The following is a 24,112-nucleotide window of genomic DNA, read 5'->3' on the forward strand; positions in this document are numbered from 1 at the left end:
TATGTGTGTATTTTGGATAGGTGTGCACAAAATATTTACTCTTTGTATCTGGTTTGCAACGCAGAATTTTATTTTACATTTTATGATTTTTGTTATAGTCTAAATTTTATACAATGAGTATATGTGCACACACATATACATAATTTTATTATAAAAGCCAATATGTTTTCAAGAATAACAAAATAGATAGCTTTCAGAAAGAGGCAGATTTTAAGCCAATTATAATTATCATGATAATCAAATGAATAATATTATAATTTGTATTTTGATCATATTTTTCCAGTATGTAATATTTAGTAATGTGAACATTTTCTGGATTTGGCAGAAGTCACAGATACATGATCTCTTCTATATTCTGCCTACAGTCTAGGTACTAATCAGATGATTAGCATTTCAATGGTATAGCAAAAGCAAGTTGATTAGATTTATCTCATATATATGAAACTAAGAAAACTAGGGAGATGCAATTTAACAACAAATACTACTTAAATGTGTGTAGTGATGTAGTTAACACAGATTCATTGTCTTTATTTACCACACTAAGCCATGAAATGTCCCAGAAAAAACAAAATTAATTCTTTTTAAATAACATTTTTGAATATTTTTGATACCTCCTAAATTATACATTCTTTATGAGTGTCTTGCTAAATTTTTAACATCTGGGAAATACTGATCATTTTACTTATTAACCATTATCTTGTTTTGTCTTAGGTAGCATTTGAGCACATATTGAACAGTGTAATTTATCAATTTTTAATATGTCCCCAAATGGTTTCAAAACAATAAATTATCCTGGCACAAACCAAATGGTTCCCTTATATCTCACTTTTCATCAGACTCTAAACTTCAGCAGCTCCTTTTCTTTCCCTTTCCCATTCTCGCAGTAGTGATGATAATAAAGGGAGAAGGAGACGAGAAAGGAAAAAAGGCAGAAGAGGAGGAGGAAAAATATGGAGAAGGAGGTGGAGGAGGAGAAATGGGAAGGAAAAGAGGAAGAAAAAGGAGGAAAAAGAATGAAGAGAAAAAGAGAAAGAAAAAGAAAAAAATATTTAATGAAATATGCCTGGCGTGATATCAGGCTATTTATAGAAAATATGTTGTTCAGTCCACATAATAGCCATGTGCAGATTGCATTCATTTTTGCATTTACCCATGAGAAAATCAACATTCACAGAGAAGCTAAGTAACTTGGTAAAGCTCACACATAATAGCTAAAACTGCAATCAGAGCCTAGGTTTTCTGACTCCCAAATACTTATCACTTTATTGCCTTGAATTTTGCCTTCTCTCCCCTCCACCCCTCCCTTACTTTCTGAACACCAACTTTCACTAATGTGAGCTACCCTCTGGGAATAACACAGTCACAGGCTCACCCTCTATAAAATGACTCTTTCCTTCTATTCTGAATTTCCATTTTACATAGATGCTGGAAATATTTTGTTGTTTAAACTATAAAATATTTGTGCATTTTTGGACATATTTTAAGCAAAATAAAATATTAAAAAATATTCACTTCCAAATTCATTTTTACGTTTTTCATGTTTACAAATAAACCTGACAATGTTTAACAGAGAATTTAATCTCCAATTAATGATGCAAGATAAAACGGTCAATTGAGGTAATTAATTCCCTGTGTAATTTATGTGAAAATTATTTTACTCTTCTGGGGGTCAAGTTTAAGGGAAACTTGATTAAATTCATTACCCATTCACTTAATTCTCTGAATTTTATATTTTAATGTGTAGTTTTTTTAAATTTTAGACAATTATGAAAAAGAAAAATGTTGAATATAAAATCAATGCAAAATGAAGTCATACAGGTAATTTAGCTGAAATGTTTTTGGTTTGAATTATCTCATTAATATTCATTTGAAGAATGAATGTCTATATCAGACACTCAAACTGTGATAAATTTTTAATTTTGTATTTTATATTTTAAATGTTTAAGAGAAAATAGGCACATATATAGCTTGAGTTAATGTAATTAAATGTTAAATTTATTGTCTATAAAAGTTATTGATTTTTCACTGCATATATTAAAGTATTTCATTTTCTGACACTAACCATACCCTTTTATGGTATTTAACCAAGCTAATCCAAGAAACTAGAAGTAAAATGATTAAGTAAGTGGTATGCCATCAGCTTAATTATATTTCAAGTCATCAAGTTCCTTTGAAGGATAGAAACATCTATACTTTATAATAACAATATCTTACTTACATAGGGAATTCTACACTGAATTCTGACCTATAATTATATTGATAATGTAACTATTACAGTTGTTGGCATATCCTTCTCCTATGTGTTAGATTCATTTATTAACTTCGATATATCATATGTTATCTGACCTGCTTTTTATAAAATTTAATCTCCATAATTATTTATTAAATAAAACTAAAATTTATATTAAAATTCAATCAAGGCATTTTAGTTATTAACAATAAAATAAAACTTGAAACAAACCTTATTTTAGCATGCTAGAATTTTAATTTTAGTTTACAAAAAGTATAGAAAATAAATAATTATTTGCTTTCCAAATATGCCAGACTTGTTACTTAGACCTGATGCTATATTGCATAAAATAAATGGAAACCTTGAACCAAATCTATAATTAGCTCACGTCATGAAGTACTACATAATTATTTAACCATCATGAAACTATACTTTGATTGCTTTTTTATTTTTTTTTAATTTTTTTTTCAACGTTTTTATTTATTTTGGGGACAGAGAGAGACAGAGCATAAACGGGGGAGGGGCAGAAAGAGAGAGGGAGACACAGAATCGGAAACAGGCTCCAGGCTCCGAGCCATCAGCCCCAGAGCCTGACGCGGGGCTCGAACTCATGGACCGCGAGATCGTGACCTGGCTGAAGTCGGACGCTTAACCGACTGCACCACCCAGGCGCCCCGATTGCTTTTTTATTAAATCAATGTTCAGAATTTTGAAAATCAATGTGTTTGAAGTACATATCAATAATCAAAATCAAAGACAGTAATTCAGGGAAGAAAAACATTTGATCAAAGACTCAATTTTCTTTTTTATAAGCATTAGGTGCAAAAATTACAAACTAAAGCATTTCTTAAATTATATAAATGATCTTTTTCACCTAGGTTCTCTGATACTTTTTATTGTTTTTTGGTTTTTGTTTTGTTGTGGTTTGGGCTACAAAATAATTACCTTCACAAATTTAACACAAATGACATAAAATATATACATATGTGTTCCTATGACATAAAATATATACATATGTGTTCCTATTTCTATATATATAAGTACTCAAACATGCTTATTGTTTGTGCAGATTTAGTAAGAACACAGTTTCATCTGATAAAAAATGCCACTTAGTTTTGGATAACATCATATCATTAACAAATTATTAAGAAAAGTCAATGATTTCACAATTTAATATTGCCAAAAATAGAAAAATCTCTAATAAATCAATGAATTTAAGTCTGAGACAGGCAACAACCAAGTTATTTTGGTTGTTTGAATTGGCTGCTGAAAACAGAGAGCCTTCTTTAGACACTACCAGACAAATAAAAGCTTCTGTAATGCCATTAAAGCCTCACTCGGGAAGAGCTGAGCAGTGGGAGTGTTAGAATCACAGCAGGAAATTCAAAGCAGTCCAATTTATCCTGGTGCTTTAAAAATGGCATTGATCTTATGTAGTAGATGTGTTTCTTGGTTATTCTGGGCTCCTCCACTGTCAAAAGCTTCCCAATCTTAAATGAAAACTTTACCTTTCACATCAGAAGCCTTACTGTGATTGACCTTACCTACCTTTCCAGCACCTTCACTGGCACCAGAGTTTCTGGCCTTCCCTACTTTTGCTGCTTCTACTCCTCCTATGTGTTTTGAATTTCTTGCTCAAGGCTTTCAGAGTCTTCAGCGTTGTCTTTTTGTTATGCATTGAAGCTATCATGCCTATTTTCCCTGGTACTTCTAGAGATTCCTTAAGCATAGACTGCTACATCTAGCATTTGGAAGTGAAGGATGAAGCAAGGCAGTGAGATCTAAGATTCACTGGTACACAGTTTCAAGTTGGTAAGGTTCATCTCAGAGAAACTGCAAAGAGGATATATGTGTCTGGTGTTTTCCTTCTACTATGAAGAATGTTATCTAACCTCTGCTGTCCACTCCTCTTCCTGCCTCTTTCTCTCTAGAGCAACCTGACAGATTCACACTCTTCTCTTAACTCTCTGCTTGACTCAAATGTTATAAAACCACAGGTGCATCATAAGTGTTATTTTGGCCTTTTGTATTTATTTGTATTAGCATGTATATCACTCTTTAACAATTGCTAGTATATATTTCTGCCACCACCACATGATTTTGAGCTCTTAAAACAGGAAGTTTTCTCACTGGCACAAGTAATTATTAAAACACTATGAAATGAATGAACGGTCAAGTGAACAAATAGGGGTAGAAATTTGTTTTGAAAATAAAAATCTATAAAAGTGATTGTGTCATTACCTTCTTCATTCCTTCATGTGTTTGTTGTACATGATCAGTACATTTTATCCCTATAGAAGATTTATTTTAGTCAACAGTTATACTCATATGCTTTTATTATTGAGTCTTAAACAGATATTTTGAGTCTCTATTTTAGCAGAAATCACATAGTCCTGTTAAATGGAATGTACATATATATATGTATATTCCATAATCATTAATTTACCACCCAACACAACTTTGCAGTTGGACCAGATTTAATTTTTAAAAATAAGAAATCAAAGAGTTAATATTTATTACTGCATTTATGAGGTACAACCCCATGTCCAGTGAAAAGAAATGCAACCTCATTTTAAACCACTTCAAATTTGCTAAGGTCCTAAAGCAGCTCATGGTTCTACATCTCTTTTGTTTTACATAGATACATGGAGCATGACAGTAAGCTAGACATCTGCAAAGATCAAAACAACTAAATATGTAACAAGACCACTTTGTTATTTGTATCAAATTATTAAGTTGATTATTTAGCCTTTTAATGTCAATATCATCAGCTGTTAAAATGGACATTAACAAATCTACATTCTATGATTAATGTATCAAAGATGATTACATATATAAAGGCTAAAGTAAAGTAAAAAGCAAAATATAAATTATTTTTATTTCACATCCAATTCTCACAGCAGTTATTTAGCTATTATTCATATTGTATGTTTTTCAGGTTTTACTTTCATTATTTACTGTGGCAGATTTTATTGTTGCTCCCCACTCTTATACCCACTTTCTTTGTAGAGACATTATACCTGGTGATTTATTACTCTGTGACAAGTAGTACCTTCTTTGTCATCCTACCCGATAGCAGTCTTGGGCATGTGACTTGCCTTGGCCACTTGAGCAAAAGTGGCAGTGTGCCCTTCTCTAGCAGAAGCTTTAAGAGCCAATATGTTCATTTGTTGCCTTCTTGTTCTTTCCTCTTTGTCATAGGAACAGCGTATCCTATTGGGAGCTGTTCCTGCAGTCTAGATCTTAGAATAAAGAAAACACAAGGAGCAGTAGTGCAACCCTTACATTTAACACGAGCAAGAAATAAGCCCTTTTGCTCTAAATCGTGGTGACACTATAATTTATCATCCAGACTAGGAATCGTTTGAGAATGAATGGTGTGCTATTGATGATTATACCAAGACTACAGATATACTCATGGGCAATCCCGGGTGAACAGGAGGAATCTGTATCTTACCTACATGAATAGAATTTAAGGAGTTAAAAGTTCGACAGGGCATATTACAAACATAATTAAGTATCATTCCCTATCTTCCTTACCATCCCATCCATTCCCTTATCATCTTTTGGTTCTCCCAACAGTATTTGTTAATATTATGTTAATACTGTAAATACTTTTCTGCCTTGTGTATATATATAAATGCAATTAATACGTACATATATATTGTTGATTTTCATTTCTTGCATATTCTTCTCCCTCTGAAGTTCACTCTCATTTTTAACTTTTTGCAGACTTTTCTATGAAAACAGCACTAATTCAACTCCCAACTTTCATTCAGTTAAATCCCCCCTCAGTATTCCAGTGCATCAAGAATTTGTTGATTTAATTTTCTTGAAGAACTTGAAAACTCTTGAAGAACTCCCAGAGGCTTCTGACTTTCCCTAGACCAAACTACGCCTGCTCTAAGTCTGGTATGCATTTGTCATCAATCATTTATCCCTTCACCAGTGTCGCATATATTCCTCAGTTTCTTTCTTTCCAGGAGTGAAATCCTGTTTAATGTAGGCTTGTATTTTTTTTTTTTTTGGGGGGGGGGGCATGGTCTAGGTTTACTCTCTTGTTTTCATTGAAGCATATCAAATAACTTCCAGGAAAAGATAATGGGAGATAATTTTTGACATTTTACATTTATAAAAATATCTTCATTCTGTCTTTAATCATTTGTTAGGTATCATTTTCTGTAAAAATGTTTTCAAAGTATTTTTTCACCGTGTTTGCTAGAAGTGTTATATTGATAACTTTAAAGCCATTATTTTTCCTTATATTTTGTATGTGGACCATCTCTTTCTTCCCTTCAGATGTTTGCAGAATCTTTGTCCCCAGGAATATAAAATTGCACAGGGCTGTGTGTCTGCGGATGTGTTTTCACTCACTCTACTGGCCTGTTGTTGTCCCTTTTAAATATTTATTTGATTTTTTTTCTCTCATCCACTTTTTCTCTTTTCTTTGGCTCAGTAAGTCCAAGTATAAGGCTTGCTCTGAAAGCTGGCTTGGAGAATGAGGCTTGGATCCACAGTCAGACTCTGATGATTAATTGTCAACTATGCCTACACCAAAGAACTGCTATTCCCTAATAGGGGAGCCAGAACAGAGAGAGAGTATCTATTCACCTCATTGTTGGAAGAAGACAATCTGTGCCATGGCCAGTAGTTAGGTTTAGGCAACTTATGGAACAAATATCAAACTCCCAACGCTAGCCCAGAGGATGTTTGACTCTGTCCATTAAGATGAGCTATTACTCCATCTCTTTAGATGATTTATTAATGAAGAAGAGATCAGTATTATTTAATCCAATAATTTTCTCTTATGGGGAGAAATATGATGGACCACATCCTTTAAAAGAGGGTTATTATAAAAACCCATTCCATACAACTGATTTGAAGTTTGAAAAACAACACCAAAACAAAGAAATGTTTGTTAGGGATAGAAGATAAAAAAATAATTTGATGAATAGGAAATAATTTCCTATAAAATAGGGATAGAAGATTAAAAAAATCATTTGAGGAATAGGAAATAATAATTAAACCAAAAATCTAGAGTAAAATGGATGCTGAATTTAATAGCTAAGTTAACTACAAGGGGATATTTTTATAATATCATTCTCTGGTTTAAATAAAATATACTTTATATTAGGGAAGATATAAGGAGAAACATATTTCCTGGTAGTCTAAGAGAATTTATCATTTGGCTTTTATATAATGGGCATTGACCCTCCTAATATAGTTCTTTGTCAGGTTGGAAAGGATATTAAGTGCATTTTTATGTGGTTTATCCTTATATAGGACCTTTATACAAGTTCCTTTGATGACAATTCCAACTGATCTCTTGCCATTGTAAAATGGTTCATGGAATGAATAGCTTATTGAATTTATACAGAGACCATTTAAACCTTCACATGCTCACATACACATCTTATGAATTAAAAAAAGATGTGTTTATTTTTATTATGTGGATAGATAAATCAAAGGTAAAAATTTCCATCCCATTCTTCTATTCTTTCGGTCCTAGTCACTATGTAAGAATCTATAATTCCCCAGATGTTGTTCTCAATGTACTTAGCAAGTATTTAGTTTACCCTCCAATTGTGCCAAACATTTTCCTAGGTAATAAAGATATAGCAGTAGAAAACAAATAAACCTAGATGTCATGAGGCTTATATGCTATGGTTAGTTAGATAACAGGGAAATAAATTTTAAGTATTTGTGTATCTATGTGGAAGAAAATTAAAGCAGAGTAAAGGTAATAATTATGCAGTAGGAGTGAGTTAATATGGGATTACTATTTACATTATTTGGTCAGAGTTTCTTTTCACAAATACAGTTATGAAAACAATATAGAATGGAGCTATATGGATAAAAGAGAGAAGAATATTTAAGTCAGATTAGACAGTAAGTGTAATACCCCCCCCCCCAAGTGGGGCATTGCTTGTCACAGTCAAAGATCAACAAGAAAGATGATGCCCCTGAAGCTCAGAGAGGATATGAGTGGTGGCGATGAGGTGAGAAGTCAAAGGGCTCAACCACTTGAGATCATAAAATCCTCTTTTGAGACTCTGCCTTTTACTGCTCGTGATGTGAGAAGTATACTGAAGATCTTTGAGAAGAGTCATAAAATGATCTGTTTTAACAACTTTATGGAATCACTCAGAATGATATGTTGAGAATAGAGTGTAGAAGGGGCAAGCACTGAGGCAGGGAGATCAATTAGGTAGATACTGCAATAATCCAAATTCAGAATGATGGTAGCTAAGATCATGGTGGCAACTGTTAAAGAGTGAGAAATGGACGTGTGTGTGTGTGTGTGTGTGTGTGTGTGTGTGTGTATGAAATGTGATGTGGCAGGATATGTTCATTGACTGGATGTGAGGTATGTGAGAAACAGGTATCTCCAAGTTTGTGATGTAATTAGTTGCAACAATAGAATGATATTTGCTGCTTTAGAAAATACTGTGGGACGGTTGCGGGGGTGGGGGGGGTGGGGGGAGGAAATTAAGATTCTGAATTAACATCTAAGATGCCTTTTAAATGTCCAGATGGAAATGTGAGGGAAACAGTGTGATATATGTGTCCTGAATGCAGGCGAAAAGTGAATGGGCTTTCAGAAATCAACTTTATGAAGAATTCCAAAAGATAACCACAAAAAGAATACAAGATGCCCTGGAGTGTCAAAACTGACAGTGTCTCCACTGTGGTTGTGCAGGTGAGTTATTAGTAGTCATGTCAAAGCATAGCAGATAACAAGGCCAAAAAAGAGGAAAATAAGTGACAAAGCAGGACTACTAGGTTCAGTAGGGACATAGAAAGATGAGGGCCAAGATCTTGTCACTTGGCAAGTGGGAAGGGACTAATCGGAAATGTGACCTTTCCAAAGACTTCCATTCTAGATGATTGGTATTTGGTCTAACAGCCCTTTGACACAATTTATAATTTAAAAAATGTAAAATAACCCCAAATATTACAGACTATGTGATAGACAAGATAAATTTAGTATAACCCAGGAACGCAAGCGTTTTATGATATGTAAAGAAGTATCTGTGTCTCCAAGCCATCACAGAATAATCAGGCTTGATTTGGAACAGGTGTAAGAACCTGTAGGCAGTTACTGGAAATGTTAAGGAAGAGTGATATTAAATACTGGACTTTTTGAGTAGCTTATCTGCTCAGAGCAGTTGAGCTTTGCCTAGTTAATATCACTATATGAATAATCATGATGATAGGACATAATGAGTTACCATTTAAATAGGAAATCACTGTTTAGTCATGATGGCATAAACCTATAGATCATATGTTATTTGGGCCATGGAATCAGCAGGAATGTTTCCCCTAAAGACCAGGTTAAAAGTAAAATTTCTTCTTCAGGCCATATAAGATTTTGGAATTGAGGAGGTCAGCACAGAAGCTTCTACAAGCATTCTCTTATTACAAAAGAATTTTCTCTGAAAGGTTGCCTGGCCAGAGGAAGAAAGAAGTTTTCGGCTATTGGGAATCTCTGAAACACAATAAATATACAAATATTAATTGTATTCAATACTACTATTGTTCTGGTTGCTGTTCTATAATAATGGAAAAGACTTTCATTGGTTTAAAGGACTTATGGGAAAATTTAGATAGTTGATATAATTTTTGATGGAAGTGCTATACGGACACATGATATAAGAAATCTGGTTTGACCATTCCAAGAACTCTGGAGAGCTTAGTGGGAGAGTAAAACTTTTCTTTCCTTCTTCAGGATGAGCTTGTTCTACATTCAATCATATATTCAGTCATTCACATATTCAAAAGATGTTTATTACACAGCAGCTAAGTGGCAATTACTAAGTTAAACAAATAGATTTTTAGAGATCCTGAGGTTGAAACATATTAGAATGTAATTCCCCCAGGGGACTCTGGACAGTGAACAAAGGAGAGTTAGTAATCTTGTGCAGAAACATGTATGACATAATTCTACCAGAGAAGATGCTTTAGTTCCTTCACAAGACTCATGGGCTTTGGACAACATAAGCAACAGTCAGCTTCATCCAAATACCACCACCCCCAACCTCTAGCCTTGATAATAAACAATGTCAATCAGATGATATTCAGATGAACACAAATGTTTGTTTAACATTGCTAATAAAATAGCAAATATAAGAAATTTTATTTTACTACTTTTCCAGGTCCTTTCCTTGGGAATAATATTTACATCCCAAATTTTATTTTCCCCTATGCTATAAATTCCCTTTACCTTCTTACTACATAGTAAACTCAGTATCTTAAAGTGCCCATCTTAGTGGTACATCCCTTGGCTCTCCCTTTCAGAATTTTACTCTTGCATTATTACTTGTTTCTCCCTGAAAAACATGTTTTCTTCCTCAGAATGACTGCTTCAAATATTAGATCATGTAACTAAATTAAATCATTGTAAATGAAGTAATTTACTAATCTAGCTGATCACTAAGTCAGATGGAAACTTTAAAACGAATAAAATTATTATATATTCACAGCACCAATCCCAGAAGCTGTTAGTATGAACTTCTGGAGGAGGGGCTTAGGAAATTATAACTAAAAAAGACATTCCCTAATGCAGCCTGTTCAATGAATTGATTTTAGTAAGCATGCACTTTACCACTGATGCCAAAGCAAGAGTGCCAGAGTGAAGCCGAAGGGGTTATGCTAAAGTGACTGGCTGGTTCAAACTAATTATGGGGAGCTAATTTCTCCAAATAAGTGAGGCATAATTCTCCCTCATGCTTCTGTTATTCCTTATGACTTCCTGCCAAGAATTTCTTTCTGATGCTTCTCATTTTTCTCTGTACTTCAGTTTCCAGTTCAAGCCTAACCCTTCCATGAAGTCTTTGAGAACTATACAGGCCATGGGAAATATGGCTGGCTTAATTTCTATTTGAGTTTTTTTTTTTTTTTTTACCTCCATGAACCCTTAGAAGAATTAATATACGAGTTGAAGAAATAGAGAAGAGATCATTAAACCTCTATAGACAAGAAAGAAGTAGTAATTATGGTGCAAAAGGAAGCAGAGGAGTGAGAGAGAGTGTGTGTGTGTAAAATAGAGCAGAAGAGTGTGAAACAGAATGTTAAATGTGTCAAAGAGAGCAGAGGAGGAATAAGAAAAGAATTTGTGAACAGCAGAATGAGAGAGGGTCAGGGGGCTTAGATCTCCACGAAAATGTTGTTGAGGATAAGGATGAAGAATACTCAATTTAAGTTTTTGGTTACATTTTCATGTTTTCCCTCTGTCTTCTCAAATATTGGTAAAGTTTCCTATGTACATGCACACATGTTTCCAGACATTCCTTTGAAGAAATCAAGGAGAATAGAGGACCGTGTTTTACTTCTGGGGCCACAGACTTGAGGAATAGTTATTATGGACATGCTGACAGACTCCCTTTTCTGTGGTAGGATACCTATCAATTATTAAACCTTAGTTTACTACCAGTATAGGCACTTGGCTCATTAATGAAATATAAACCCCTATAATCTGCTTACAAGATCTCTCCATGCAACATTGAAAATGTTGGAATAATTGTGAACACATGTGTATGGAGGGAGGGGGGAGGGGGGTTAGGGATTTCCCAGAATGCATGGGACTCTGTTGGCACCACACTTTCCATGATACAATGAATTATACCACCAGTTTCTGGAAATTTTCCAAGCCCTGGATGAGGACAGCTTATTGGGGCAAAATCCACGACTGGAAGCAGTTTAAAATTACTCATATTTTTGCCATGGTTATAGGGAAGCAAGATTTTCTACACAAAATGCATCCTTGTGCTACCAAGAACTCAATAATACATGGATTTTTTTTTTTTTTTTTTTTTTGACTACTGAAAATGTGCCACTGCAGAGTCAGGAGTGTTTATGGGGGATGAGTCCTAGATGTTTGGAAGCCAACATGCCCATAATTTAGTTATGGTGATTGAGAATCTGAAATTTCCAGATAAAATGCAACTGCATTATTTCATGGATTTTTTTTTTTTTTGAGATTTTAACATACCAAATTTTGGACAACTTATAATTGTTGTCATCTGGGAGAAGGTAGTTGTTATTACCTGCCCCACCTATCAAAAATTTTAGAATGGTGTCAGCTGTTTGGATAATAATCCTGGAGAATGTAGTGCAGCATTCTTTTAGGAAATGACAAATCATTAATGCTGATAATCAGAGGATAATTATGTGAGGGAAAAGTAAGCACACTGATGATCCCAATTCAAAAAGTTGTACTCTGAATATAAAGAAGTCATAGTTTTAGAATCAATCAATTATTTTTCTCACATTTTCTTTCTTATGCATGAAAGTGATATATAAGAGACATTTCAATAAGAATAAAAAAAAACTCTAGGTGACATAAAAAATTGGGTCCACGTTAAATTGGCAGAGATTTGTCCTTCCCTTACTTTTAGTGATACATGTAACAGTGGTGCACGTATTATGGATGCTATTTTAGCTACAACAGACTTCACAATTCTGAAAATTTGGTCCTGGAGAAGTTAAAGAAGTTAAAGGCATTAAAGCCCAAATGGAAATTAAAGCTTATCCAGAGATACTGAGGACAGAATGGGAAAGATTAATAACACCAACTTCAAAGAAAGCAGGAACTCATGCTTCAGGGCCTAAAGCTGTCAGGGCAATAATCTAATTTCCTAACATCTGTGTTGAGCAAGGCCCACATGCATTGCCCAGGGATTTAGCCTGATTTCCCATCAGGTATAATCCCTTACGCTGTATATTATGGCAGTAACAGTTATTTATCCCCCAATTACCGTAGGGCTACTGGAAACTCTCTCTGATGCATAGAAATTTTGTCTGGCACAGTGAACCCAGCTGTATAGAGGATTGCACTAGGGTTGAGATTTAGTGTGAAGAGCCAACAACCTATGGGGAAAGATGAGTAACATTCCCCTATGTACCTGAGTATAATTCACCACCAAGATAGAGAGAACTATGAGTCAGAGGGGAAAGATGCAGAAAGGAACATTCTAGAGTGAACCAGTTCTTCCTCTTCCATTTACCTCAGCATCTATTCCAAATTTAGGACATCTAAAGCTAGGCAGTCATTTAGAGAGCCCTTCACATGACTGGAAAGCAAACACCTAGGGGAAAGAGATAATATTGTATAGCATAAAGTAATACATAGTATAGAGCCACATAGAACATAGAACATAGAACACATAACAGGCATCCCCTCTGTAGGGTAGAAAATATTTAGCTCTTACTTAATTCCATTGTTCCTTGGCCACATGGGAAAAATATCTTCATTGTTCAACAAACACTATTTGATACATTGCATCAACAATACTTAGAAAACTGAGGAGAATGTCTCTCTTGTTTTTCTTGTTTTTCATTTTTTTTAAAGGATTTTATTTGTAAGTAATATCTGTACCAAACATGGGGCTCAAACAACATTGAGATCAAGGGTCACATGCTATACCAACTAAGCCAGCCAGCCACCCCTGAGGAGAAGATCTTTCAATGACACAATGTTCCAGCTACATAATAAATGTATCTTGTCATGACAATGTTATATTTGGGGAGCAAACAGACAGCTTTTTTAGAGTCCACAAAATTTTACTATTGGAAAACAGAGTTGGTTGAAAATATACTAAACTTTAATAATGATTATATGATTTTAATAATTATAAAATAATTATAGTAACTATAAAAATGATTCTTTCATTCACTAGCATTATAGTTCCATTTTGGAAAGAAGTTTTTTCAAGGATATATTAGGAAAATACTCTAAAGTACATGTGAGACTCTAAGAAGACAGGTTGGAAGCAGATAGATAATCAATAGCTTTAAATTAAAACAAACACTAAAACAAAATAAAACCTGGTGATGGAGATAAGCAGAGAGAAAAAGGGGAATGAGGAACACAATAGATAAAAGAAACAAGGGATGCCTGGCTGGCTAGGTTAGTAGGGTGTGTGACTCTTGATCTTAGGCTTGTGAATTCAAGCCCATGTTGGCTCTGGAAATTACTTAAAAATAAAATCTTAAAATACATAAATAAATAAAGGAACAGGGGCACCTAGGTGGCTCAGTTGGTTGGGCAGCCAATCTTGATTTGGGCTTGGTCATGGCCTCACGGTTCCTGAGTTTGAGCCCCATCCCGTGTTGGACTCTGGGCTCACAGTGTTGAGCCTGCTTAGGATTCTGTCTCCCTCTCTCTCTGCCCCTTCCCTGTTTGCGCTCTCTCTCTCTCTCTCTCTCTCTCTCTCTCTCTCAAAATAAATAAAAAAATAAAACTTAAAAAAAAAAAGAATACAGTGGTATCAAAAAATTGTGAATAGTGGCTAATGAACTTTGAAATAATTTTCAATATTTAAAATGTATGGCTTGGTGTTTTTGTGGAAACACCCATAACTGATTTTTCTAGACCTATAATGAGATCAATTATATAAGCTCGTTTTATTTTTTTTATTTGCTTGCTTGTTATTTTAGTGATGGTATAAAAATCAAATAAAGTAGGCCATATATCACATCTAGGACAGTGTGACCCAAAACAGGAGCAAACTACTGGGAAGGGAGGTAAAATGATCCATAAGCTATAGAAGCCAGAAGTCAACAAGAAGGAAGTTGCCCTTATGGGAAGGAAGCATGCAGATCTCAAATGTAATTTGAAGAGGGCACTTCAGTTGATATCTATCTTATCCTGAAATAGTAATAATATTACCAAATATGAGTTAGAGGAAATCATAGATTCTACATCAAGTGTATAATTTGCTAGATTTCAGGTGACTTAAGCTTTTCTTTTTTTTTTTTTAATCTTTAAAGCAATTGCATTTTTTTTAATACTGAATTTTTTGGTTTTAGTTGAAACAATGTATATTTTTAGGATTTTACGGTAAAACTTTACACTCATACTTTACACAAATTACAAAGTTCTGCTTCAACTCTTTATTTTTTTTTTAATTCAGCCCATGTACAGTACAAGTATATGCAAAACTTCTTTACATTGTACACTTTTTTAAATCAATGGAGATACAAAATTCTGGCTTGTAATTTTAGACAAAGACAAGAAGCTTCAAACTAGACGCAAAGGGTTAAAATTAATTCTCAGATACAAGTCTGTACTTTCTTTTGTATTTCTCTGAGATGTGATTTTGAAATTCCTAAGGGATTTAATTTTTTCTGCAGATACATTTTTTAATAAAAGGAATTCTGAGAAATTCTCTGAATACAATCCAGCAGAATTGACATGTAACTATGTATGTATTTATACAATAAATACAAATAAATGCCCAGTTTATTTAATAGTGCTTCTTACATTATGAAACTATTTTTGAGGTTTGAAGCAATAATTATTTTTTTGTAATTTTCCCTATTCCAAATTTAATTCTATTTATTATGAGGTTTAACATAATTTGGGAAATTTATTCTTGTAACATTTTCCCAGAACATTAACTATTATCTGTTGAAAATCTTTGACCTTCTGAGGAATTCACCATCTTAGTGTCTAATAGAAGTATCACAAACTTCAAGTCTTCTTATTTTAAGATTTTAAAACTTTAAAAATAGAGATCATAGTTCTATCTACAGAAACCTAGACAATTTTCAATAGCGAAAATTATTCTATTTTACACATTCTTTTCATCAGTCATCTCAAGTTTGACAGAGAGACAAAACAAATGAAAATAAAATTTTATGAAATTATAGTAAAATTATTCTAATGTCTCATCACAAAAAGGAATCATTGAAAGTCATTTAAAAGCAATTCAGTCACACCTACTGTTTTTCTAATGGAGGATATGCTTTAGTGTTGATAATAATAAAAAGTTTAAGTGATCAAACAATTTTAAAACATGTTTTTCTCTTCTTCTGAGGTTCATACATTTCTCTTTCCCCTTTTTTTTTTTTTTTAAATTTTTTTTTTTCAACGTTTATTTATTTTTGGGACAGAGAGAGACAGAGCATGAACAGGGGAGGGGCAGAGAGAGAGGGAGACACAGAATCGGAAACAGGCTCCAGGCTCCGAGCCATCAGCCCAGAGCCTGACGCGGGGCTCGAACTCACGGACCGCGAGATCGTGACCTGGCTGAAGTCGGACGCTTAACCGACTGCGCCACCCAGGCGCCCCCATTTCTCTTTCCCCTTATTAATGAGTTAAATTACGTATCTTTATTCACTTTCTCTTTTTTGGCAACATAGAATAAGCCCATCTTTTCCAAGTGAAACCGAAATCTCAAGACTGACAATCCATTCTGCACCAGTTAGTAGCAGGATTCTAAAATTTATCAAGTTGAAAGATATTCCTTTAAGGTCAATGTTTAGAAACAGTTTATGAATACATATGAGTGTGAGGAAGTGTGGAGCTTCTAGCACAGTTCTGGAACTAGGCACAGAGATTCTTCCTTAGTTGTTTGGTTTAGGTCTATAATTAAAGTCTGGCCCTTTAATGTTTGTTTGTTTGTTTGTTTGTTTGTTTATTATCTAGCAGTAGAGCAAAATCATATCGAAGACATTTGCCAGAATTAAACAGATCAAATTTTGCAGTTCATGAAAGGGTAAATATTTTGAGGTAATAAAAGACTCCACTCATCAAAAGGTACCTTTTGAAATATCTATAGAATTATAAAAAGAGACACCTGAAGACTTGGCCTCAGAGAACTTGACTTCAAGTTCTCACTCCACCATTTACAAGTTTGTGATACTTGTGATATTCGGCATTGACTTCTTTTGACACGGGAAGATGACCAACCATCCAAGTACCTGCAGGATCTAAGGATATTCAAAAAGGTGCAGATTTGGTGTGTGCTTAGAGGATACTGTGGCCTGAGAGCAAATATAGGGGGAACATCCCAGCTTTCTGGCCTGAATGGTCATAGAGCTCTGTGAATCTGAAAAAGGACTGAAACTTCTAAGGCCCATAATTTCTGAGTTTGGCTCAGAGCTCAATCCTCTACAATTCTTTAACCTCTTCAGGGAAAAAAATAAGTAATTTTCTGACCAGTCTTGCTCATATGTAGAATAATATAAGATTGTTTATATAATGGGGGGAAAAAGAAAAGAAAATGGAAATCATTTTATTCAATGAAAGATTAACAAACACTTGAGAGAAGAATGTATAATGTTCACAGAAACATGTAATCATAAAGATAAGAGAGATAATACAACAACTTCCATAAAAGAATTGAAAGTATAAGAAAAGAACTCTAAGTAAGAAATTTAATAATTATGAGATGATAGAAATGTAAATAAATGTAAATGCATCTGATCTAATTCTGTCTGGGTTCGGTTGTCCTTAGCATAGTAAGGAATATTTTCTTTTACCTCATAATTCTTTTACCTCATAATAGGCTCCCTATTCTCAGAGCTGCTTAATGAAGTTCCTCATGTTTTAATAATAGTTAAGAGCTTGGAATAGCCCAAATACCACCTTGATCATCAAAAATTATTAAGTGCTCATGACTGTAGTCAAATGGCTGGAACCCAGGAACATTTCACATAGTTCAGAGTACAAAGCAGAATAAACCCATAAATAGGGAAATTTGTGTTGTAATACATATCCAAAGTGTCTCATCTGCAATTCCAGTATCCAAAGAATTCTAATCACCAAAAGGTTTTTTCATATAGTGACAAAATAAGACCTACTTTATATATGAATATTTATTGATGTTTTTGTTTAAGTTAAATATTCATATTTTATATTCGTATATATATATGTATACATATGAAGTATTAACATGTCTGATTAGGTGGTGCCATCCCGAACTCCATTAGATGTTACATAATACAAGATACATGCAAAATGTTACCTTTTTTTTTTTTTAATTTTTTTTTTTTTCAACGTTTATTTATTTTTGGGACAGAGAGAGACAGAGCATGAACGGGGGAGGGGCAGAGAGAGAGGGAGACACAGAATCGGAAACAGGCTCCAGGCTCTGAGCCATCAGCCCAGAGCCCGACGCGGGGCTCGAACTCACGGACCGCGAGATCGTGACCTGGCTGAAGTCGGACGCTTAACCGACTGCGCCACCCAGGCGCCCCAGCAAAATGTTACCTTTAAAAAATTCAGACAAAATCCCAATTCTAGAATACATCTGGCCCCTGGGATTTGAATAAGGAATTGTATACCTGATTATATCTCATACATACTTATTTCTCTAGTTCTTCTTTTTTTAAGTCATCTGATTCATATTAGGGAATATATTCCTTAATATGTGCTTATTTCAATTTCAAGTAAATGAATCAAATTAAATCATAAATGAAATATCTCAATGAATATTTATGCATATAACAAATTTTTAATTTTATCTTTTGGTTTCCTCCTGCCAGTTGAAGAGAAGCTCCTCTAGGTTAGTTTCTAATAATTTGATTTTTTTTTTATCTCCAAAATCATGTGCCCAAGTGAAAAATTACAATGTAACCATTATCTAATTCTAAATAATTTTAATCCCAAGTGATATTTTAAAAGTCTTTTCTGCTAATTGTTTTAACTAAAATAAGAAAATATTATATATATTTGCATATGCTTATTTAAATATCTTAGGAATGTGCTTTGTACACAACATAGAAGTCTATAAACATAAAGCTGTGGAGACTATTATTACGGTATTGAGTTTATATAAAAGCAACAAACTTGCACTCCTTTGTTTTGCATTCCACAAAACAATATTTTACGAGAAATTTTGAAAGGAATCAGGTACCCTTATATGACAACTAAGAATGCTCTCATCTCAAAGGAATTTTTTAAAATCAGAATACAACCAGAAAACTAGAGTGAAGTAATGTGAACCATTCAAGTTTAGAGACCATCTTTTAGGAAGAGCATTACTTTATTCTTTCCAGAAATATGAAGCTGTATTGATTATGTTATCGTTAGTAACAAGAAAATTGTCAACTTCATACTAAATTGGCCTGTTTTGTATGTTTGGCTGATGAATTAAAGTATAAAACCTGAGTTATCACTTCTATTTCAAGTTGGCACCTCAGTCCCATGTTTATGAATTACAAATTTGAATTCAGTGTCACAGTTACAGTGGACATAGCAAAACAAGTGGAAAATGAGCGTTGACTTAATTTTCTCAAAAATACCAGGTCAGAAAAATTGACACAGATGTGGCTGTGCTGCTGCATATTTTTAGTATTCTCTTTATTGTCTCCTGTTCAATGAGACATCTGCTTCATTTTCCAAACTAGTAAAAAGTCTTCAAGCCCTAATAGACTCCACACTGAGTTTTATGGATCGTATTAGTTGAGTTCTTCTTTCCCTTTATTCATCTGAGGAACATCTTTATCATAAATCAGTGTCTAACTAGGCAATTCGGCAGGATGATTGTTGAAATTCTTGTTTATAAATCTCTCAGACTTTTATTTGAAGTGATTCTTTTCTTTCTAAATTTAAAACTACTTGTACAAGAAAACATCCGTTTGTCGGAATAATAGAATATTAAAAACAGCAAACTCTTTAAAACTGAAGAATCATTTATAATTGTCATAGTTCAATCAATTGGCATGCATAGGAGCACTTATATGTGTGTTTCATATCTTAAGTGCATGTGAAAATAGGGACATCTACATGAAAATATAAACTGTATAACTTTATGAATGCTAACTTTCTACAATGACTGTTGTGGAATTATGGAGTTTGACTTATCATATTATACTAGATTATAATAACTTAAGTAACTTATGGGTTGATATTACTTTGGAAAACACATAATAACCACAAAGCTTTGAAAGGTTATACCAACAAAATGAAAAAGGATGAAGAATAAACAGCCATTACAAGATTGTATCTCTCTCTATGTGTACAGATATATATAGAGAGAGAGATGTGTGTGTTTATACATACATATTACCTATTTAACAAGCAATAAAACAGAACAATAAAAAGTATTCAAACTTACAATAAAGCTTTCCTGAAATGTCCAAAGACCTTATTCTATCATTAAAAGGTCACATCCTTGAATATATTTTTTTAAATGGAGACTTAGTCATATCTAGTGAATATAAGGAAATTTTTCTGGATAAATAAGATAACCTTTACAAGTGTCTGCATAGGTCTCTTACAAAGGAAAAAGAAAATTAAACTCACTTCATCCGCCCTCTCAGTGTGAGAAATAAGTAGATTTATTTAAAGAATGGGGTAAACATCATTTCCCATGAAACATTCTCTATTTCAAAGAAGCCAGGAAGTTTTGGAGGGATTGACCTCTCCCCTAGTTACCGGTGGCATTGATACCAATTCCTTGCCTTTATGATTAGGTCAGTGGTGGGCATATACATTGAATTGGCTGATAACCAATCCTATAGCTGATATTCTCCTGGGCACCGTGATTGTTTTGACCTTGTGAACTATGTTGATAAATCAGAGAGATGTTCAAGATTTTTATATAGTGGCTGAGATAATAAACAATAAACAGGTTTGCTTTGGACAGTGTAATGTAAATATGTAAAATATGAAAGTTGTAGAATAAGGTGATAACAAAATTAAAACTAAAGCATCGCCAAGAACACCACAGTTTATTTGAAAAAAGTATACAAAACAATAAAAACTTTTAAAAATCATGTCAAACATAAGGCAAAGTAAGTTTCCCCTCCCCATATTTTAGATTATTGGATCTCATGTACTATTGAGAGTACTATTGAGTACTAATTGTACTGTTTGCACTATTAGAGTCAGAGAATAGACAGAGGGACTTCTATATTTATCAATCATTGGATTAATTTTCATACCAAACATGTATTGCTTAATAATAATTTTAAGTAAAAATTTAATTAGTGCACATTTTTATTTAAGAGGCAATATTCTTTCTTGAATTTACATCTTTATTCCTCAACATCAGGAGAAACTTTCACAGATATCTTTTAAGAGGCCAGACTCTGTAGGAAGCCCACTGATGTTTAAACAACACATAGGATCTGGTAATGCTGTACCTCTAGTTTAATCTTTCTGTGCCTTAACTTACTCGAAAATGGACAAAAATGGTACCTGCTATGGTCTGAGTGTTTGTGTCCCCTCAATATTCATATGTTAAAGTCCTAAGTATAAAAGGTGATGGTATTAATAGGTAGAGCCTTTGAGAGGTGATTAAAGCATGAGAGTGGAGCTCTCCTGAATAGGTAAGTACTCATATAAAAGAGGCTCTCAAGAGATCCTTAAACCCTTCACCATGTGAGAACCAACTAGAAGTCTGTGACCTGGAACAGGGCCCTTACTTGACATGCTGGCACCCTAATTTCAGACTTGCAGCTGGCAGAACTGTGAGCAATAAATGTCTGCTCTTTGTAAGCCGCCCAATCTGTGGTGTGTGACTATAGCAGACTCAACGGACTAAGACACTGTCCATCCCAATATGACCATGTGATGGTTAAATAAATATGGTGATATATCTATCACCCTTAAAAGATCCTTGACCCATAGGAATCATTCAATACATATTATTGACATAATTATTTATGTTATTACAATTCATTTTATTATTTATTATTCATTAGCAGTAGTATCTCCATAATGCTCCCTAAAATGTCTCATAATAATGATCACTCTTTGTATCAACATATTCATCAGGATTTGAAGGTCTTTGTCTCTAAGATTACTAGACACTTAAAATATTTTTTAAAAACATACACTGATACTTTTTCTAATAATCAAATATTTTTTTTATTTTTGTCAGCACAGCTCTGTATAGGTTTCATGTAACCTATTCAGTGCTATTATTAAGTATTGGCTTTGCCTGTTCTTGAAGAAAGTATACATGGCATTCACATCTGTGCTCTTATTCATGTAGAATTAAATCACAAATGTGTTAGTATAGAAAACCACAATTTGAAAATACTAGATAGTGGATGGATAAATTTTTTCAATTTTTTTTCTCAAATTTTGGTAGAGGGCAATTAACTTAGAAACATTTTTTTCTGTCTAAACAGTGCAGAATTTATTACCCCAGTGTTTTGAAAACATGTTATAGTTCAGATATAAAAGAAAAGCCATAAGATCTTCTCTGCTTTCAAGCCTGGCTCACTAACATTGGAATGTGGTAGTTTGGGACTCAGATAACCATGGTTACTATGTGTTTCAAACTGACTTGACATGTAAGTGCATAGTTCTTGTTTAGAAAACCTACACCGGCATACAAACTAAAAAGAAAACAAAAACCAAAAAACTTAAGATTAAGCATACATGCTTGGTAAAAATATTAATAGATATTTTCTACATTTATATCTATACTTTTATAATAAACAAATATGTAAAATCTGTAATATCTCTTCCTTTTCATATGTACATGAAAGAGAAAAATGTAGACAGAAAAATAGAGAAATAAGATTTGAAAAAATCAAATGGTTCAATAGTCATAATTTATGCCACACAAAGTTTTGAAACAAACTTTATTATAATGCTAATTTGCTATATTTTACAATACCATTTTAGCTATAATGCAAGAGTGGGCTTATGAAAATTGAATTATCTGAACTTTTTGGATTTGGGCAGCCAGAGTTTCCGATCTCAGCATTTCCTAGGTGACCTCTCGGTTTAATATTTGTAAAACACAGGTATATAAATGTATGTATAAAACACAATATGTGGTTAAAATGTGAAGTCACTATCCCAGGGTCTAAATCCAAGTTTTGGTATGTGATTTCCTAGTTGCACCACTTCAGTCATGTTGCTTAACCTTTGTAGCCTCATTTTCTAAATCTGTAAAATGAGGCTATTAGAAGTACTTACAGGGTTTGCTTTTCTGGGAATTAACTGAACACGTAAGTAACATACCTAAAAGTGCCTTGCATTTTAGGGCCTCCTGGGTGGCTCAGTCAGTTAAGTGTCTGACTCTTCATTTCGGCTCAGGTCATGTTCTCACACGGTTCTTGGATACCAGCTTCACGTTGGACTCTGTGCTAACAGCGTGGAGCCTGCTTGGGACTCTCTTTCCATCTCTCTCTGCCCCTCCCCTGCTCATGTTCTCTCTCTGTGTCTCAAAATACATAAACTTTTAAAAAGTGCCTTATAAAGTAAGCACTCAGTAACGGCTATTGTTGTTATAAAAACTGATACAGAGATAGATAAATAAATAAATAAATTAATTAATTAATTAATTAATAAATATTCAAAGGATTTACTTTTTATATTGTGACATAGGTTGTCTTGTTTAGGACAGTGGAGTAATGGATAAAGGGATGGGGCAAGGAAGCTAGAGGCAGACAGAAAGAAAAAAAAGAAAATTAAAAAAAACTGCCTACCAGGGTTGCACATAAAATATAAGACACCCAGTTAAGTTGGAATTTCAGATAAACAAGGAATAATATTTTAGTATAATTATGCAACATCTAATATTTGGGACATAAGAATACCAAAACTGTATTTTTGTTTTTCTGAAATCCTATATTTACTTTTTTAAATTGTGCTAAATCTGACAACCCTGTGCCAGCCAGGGAAAAATCGAACAACATGTATAAGATAATCCAATGTATATCAAATAATATATCTACATATATACATTTTGTGTACCAGTATAAGATCCTGAAAAAAATCTTTATTTAATAATCTGTAGGGATTTACCTTGTATTTGATCACAAAAATGGTTTATTGTGATTATAATATTCTATTATAGTCAAATCAAACATAAAACTATATTATGTGTATGTACACTTATGCATCTTTCTTACAACATAGTAGGTTTAAAGAAAGAGAAATATTCTCTGAGGTACAAAATCCATTCGTAAAATGAATCTCAGAATTGAAGTTGCATTAGTTTACAGAGTGGGATTGGGAAGAATTGTATTAAGTTTGAGATTCCCTGGAGCTTGTCATTCAGATCCAGTAATAAGGTATTTAATGAGTGCTGGGTCAAAACATGCACTTAGCTATGGGAATTTGGTAGTGTAAGCATAGTTGATTTAATGTGTTGCCCACATTCCTCTTTACATTTACAATGTAAACTT

General features: G+C 33.6%; 1 long non-coding RNA gene across 1 annotated transcript in view; it reads left to right on the plus strand.

The window, feature by feature from the left end:
• The window catches only part of LOC147584306 (uncharacterized), a 204,907-nt gene that overhangs the window by 164,642 nt on the left and 16,153 nt on the right, over positions 1 to 24,112 (plus strand). Inside the window, exons 5-6 of the long non-coding RNA XR_015248218.1 lie at positions 5,963 to 6,142; positions 8,810 to 8,930. This is a non-coding gene — a long non-coding RNA (uncharacterized LOC147584306). The remainder of the gene's footprint in view (positions 1 to 5,962; positions 6,143 to 8,809; positions 8,931 to 24,112) is intronic.

This window comes from Puma concolor, chromosome A1, assembly GCF_028749965.1.
Source record: "Puma concolor isolate L17-30 chromosome A1, mPumCon1.1.hap2, whole genome shotgun sequence".
In the NCBI taxonomy this organism is placed as follows: Eukaryota; Metazoa; Chordata; class Mammalia; order Carnivora; family Felidae; genus Puma; species Puma concolor.